The 4,245-nt window shown below is 42.9% G+C and overlaps 1 pseudogene; it reads left to right on the forward strand.

The window, feature by feature from the left end:
- Positions 1-1,538: 1,538 nt before the first annotated feature.
- Positions 1,539-3,759, forward strand: LOC110743380 (annotated as a pseudogene).
- The last annotated feature ends 486 nt before the right edge of the window (positions 3,760-4,245 follow it).

Below are 4,245 nucleotides of genomic sequence, written 5' to 3' on the forward strand. Positions count from 1 at the left end.
CCAGAAGGGAAGAAAGTTTAGGAGAAAGAAAAAAGGTGGACCATGAACTTAAAGTGGGGACTACAGAAATTGAATGGCAAAGAGAAAAAAACAACTTAGCAATGTGAAACTACATCTCAGTGTCATTCCTTTCACAGGCCAATGTCTGATATTCTTTTGAGAAGCTGGATATGAAGTAGGAATCTTTCTTTGAGTCAATGTATTTTTATGATTATGATTATGATTATTGAACGGTAGCTGACAATTATTGAGGACAACAGCGCTTTGACAAGCTCTTTTCAAAGGCCTTTACATATGTTTTCTCCACTTCTCATTGTTAGTTATTCTTATCGTTCCCATTTTGTAGATGAGGGATGCACAGGCATCAAGCCTATGTAGCAGGCAGAGAGCAGCTAGGTAACCTGACCATGGCCCAACAGCAAACAAATGATGGGGCCCACATGCAAATCCAGGCAGAGCCCTTCTATTATGTGAAGCTCAATGTTTTCTTGTTTTCATCTTGTTGTGAATACACCTATTTGCAAATGGGTTTTGAAGCTACTTTAAAACTTTCTGTGCCCAGGCGCCGTGGCTGACCCCTGTAATCCCAGCATTTTGGGAGGCCGAGGTGGGCGGACCACCTGAGCTCAGGAGTTTGAGACCAGCCTGGCCAACATGGTGAAACTCTGTCTCTACTAAAAACACAAAAAATTAGCCAGGCATGGTGGCGTGCACCTGTAATCCCAGCTACCCAGGAGGCTGAGGCAGGAGAATCGCTTGAACCCGGGAGAGGAAGGTTGCTGTGAGCCGAGATCGCGTCACTGCACTCCAGCCTGGGCAACAGAGTGAGACTCTGTCTCTAAATAAATAAATAAATAAACTTTTGGTCTACTTTTAAGATTTCAGAGCTTAGCTGTTGAAAAAGGGGTGAGAGAATTCAGCAAGCATTTGGTGAGGACCCACAGTCTGTTGGCACTGGGGGACACTTAAGGACAACACAAGGAACAGGCAGGAGTTTATGTATATCTAAGTCACTGGACAGATCATAACGTAAGGCAGAGAGTGACAAGGGATTAAAGAGAAGAGGTACAAAGTGCTGTGGACACTCTGAAGTGGGGAAGATTATATCCTGGGGTTGTGGGAGGATCAGAGGAGTTCCAGGGGAAAATGTTGCATTGCACGATGGGTCTTGAAAGATGGATATGGTTTTAAATGTTGAAGACTGGATTTTGAGCTCTGATCATGTCTGTAGATTGGATTCATACGTATTTTTATGTCTACTATGATTTATTCTTAGTGCATTTTTTTTTTGAGACGGAGTCTCGCTTTGTTGCCCAGGCTGGAGTGCAGTGGTGTGATCTCGGTTCACTGCAACCTCTGCCTCCCAGGTTCAAGCGATTCTCCTGCCTCAGCCCCTGAGTAGCTGGGATTACAGGCACCTGCCACCATGCCTGACTAATTTTTTGTATTTTTAATACAGATGGGGTTTCACCATGTTAGCCAGGATGGTCTCGATCTCCTGACCTCATGATCTGCCCACCTTGGCCTCCCAAAGTGCTTGGATTACAGGCCTAAGCTACTGCATCTGGCCTGGGCATTTTTTAAGTTAAAGTATTTATTGAGCATCTACTGTATATCATGTCCTGAGATAGGCACCAGGGGTGCAGGAAACATATGGCACAGTCTCTGCCCTCAATAACTTTCACTCTCACACATATGTATTAGGAAATCAATATGTATATGGATATAAGATAGTATGATAGACATTGCAGTATGATAGACATTGCAACAAATAATTATATGTTGTAAACCTATTTCATAGGATTTTAGACTTAAAGTACTTTCATCCTATTTCCAAAAAATCCTACTGCATAACCTTAAAGGGATTCTCAGTTTGAAATCATCATATAAACTGCAGTAGCATCTGCTGGTGAAATACCACTTTGTATCTATTAGAATAGTCCAAACAATAGGGAGAGAAGTGCATTATTAGAGCTGTAAAAGATATTGTCCAGAAATCTTTGAAAAGAAGAGGAAGTTCTATGGCAGGTGAATAAGATGACATCTAAACTGTTCTCTTAAAGCTACTGAAGTTCCACGAATATCTCACAGCACAAAGCTCAAGTGTATGCCAACAACTCCTCATGCCACAAGATGTGACATCCTTCTAACCTCTTTTTGCAAAAGTTTCCAATTCTGTCTCTTATAAGACTACTTTTCATACCCACATATTCCGGATTTTGTAGTGCAAGCAAAGACAAGATGGGAAGGGGCTTCCATTTGTTGATGCCAGCTGCTGTATGGACCAGGCCCTGCCCATGCATCCGTACTGGTTTTCTTTTTTTTTCCCCATGTCAGCCATAACACGGAAGCGTTAACCTCCATTGTACAGATGAGGAAACTGAAACTCTAAGAGAATATGCAATCTAGCCGGAGTCACGCAGCTTGCATATGTAAGAGCTGGAATGAAAATCCAATCTGTGTGAGTCCCAAGTCCCCTTCTACCATACGGTTTCCATTTCATTTTGCAATCATCCTGGCTGGGATATGTCTGCCCTAAAAGATAGTAAGGAGGAATACTTGTCTCTGTACCTTAACCTAAATCCATGGGTTTGTTTTTTGTCTTTGGAGGTGTCATAACATTACAATAATTTGATTTTATTTGAATAGTGAGTATTATACTACTCAGTCTAGAGATTTGTGACATTCCAGTCTAAACTGGATGATAGCAATGAGGCTTCTTCAAGGTGACCAGTATGATTAATAAAAGTAGAAATAAGTGGAATTGCTATGGAGTTGCTACTCCTGAATTTAAAGCTAGTTGAGATTAAGCACATGTTTAACAAGATCTCTAGGGGTGTGCGTTCAAGACCAGGGCCAGAGGTGCATGTGGGACCGGGAAGAGAGAGAATGTCTTTTCAGGGCGGGGATCCTGGAGGCTTTGATCCAGGTGGTGGAAGTGGCGGTTTCCACCGCGGTGGCAGCAGCAACCGCTTCTGAGGTGGAGGCGGCGGAAATATCAGAGGTGGCGACAGGGGAGGATTTGGACGAGGGGGTGGCCGCAGAGGCTTTAACAGAGGCCAAGACCAAGGACCGCCAGAACGTGTAGTCTTATTGGGAGAGTTCCTGCATCCCTGGGGAGATGACATAGTTTGTAAACGTACTACAGATGAAAATAAGGTGCCTTATTTCAATGCTCCTTTTTACTTAGAAAACAAAGAACAAATTGGAAAAGTGGATGAAATATTTGGACAACTTAGAGATTTTTATTTTTCAGTTAAAATGTCAGAAAATGGGAAGGCGTCATCCTTTAGGAAACTATAGAAGTTTTATGTAGACCCATATAAGCTGCTGCCACTGCAGAGGTTTTTACCTCGACCTCCAGGTGAGAAAGGACCTCCAAGATGTGGTGGCAGGGGAGGCCGAGGAGGAAGAAGGGGAGGTGGCAGAGGTGGTGGCAGAAGTGGTGGTTTTAGAGGAGGAAGAGGAGGCGGAGGCGGGGGCTTCAGAGGAGGAAGAGGAGGCGGAGGCAGCAGCTTCAGAGGTGGAAGAGGAGGTGGAGGTGGGGGCTTCACAGGAGGAAGAGGAGGCGGAGGTGGGGGCTTCAGAGGAGGAAGAGGAGGTGGAGGTGGGGGCTTCAGAGGAGGAAGAGGAGGCGGAGGTGGGGGCTTCAGAGGTGGAAGAGGAGGTGGAGGCGGGGGCTTCAGAGGAGGAAGAGGAGGTGATGGTTTCAGAGGGAGAGGACATGAAGTGAAACAGTTGACAGACATCACCAGTTGACTTCTGCATGAACCTGCATGATCTGTGTCTACTATGGATTGGAAACTTGTTTCTCCAGCAAGTCTTGAAGATCTTGGTCATTTTATGACAATGGATCTACAATGTCAGCATCATGCAAAGTGCCATGGAATAGTGAATTTTGCTCTAAAAGAGCACGAACAAGTCTTTCTAATATTTTGTACAGTGCCTGGCACTCTGTGGGTGCTTAATAAATGGACAGGAGTTTTCATTAGAAGCATATTTGAATTTTTAAAATAAAGTGTTTTATTACCTTAAAAAAAGATCTCTATAATCTTCACTTGAATAATACAAACATTTCTTATTTTTTTACATATTTGTTTATGCAACATAGTTGTAATTTTAAAACAGAATTTTTGCAAATTGTATTAAAATATATTAAAAACATACTACATTATGATCCAATGGAGTTTTTCACAGTAACTTAGTGTTAGTTTAAAATGTGAAATTCAATCAGTATAATTCACC

This window comes from Papio anubis, chromosome 3 (genome assembly GCF_008728515.1).
Source record: "Papio anubis isolate 15944 chromosome 3, Panubis1.0, whole genome shotgun sequence".
Lineage (NCBI taxonomy): Eukaryota > Metazoa > Chordata > Mammalia > Primates > Cercopithecidae > Papio > Papio anubis.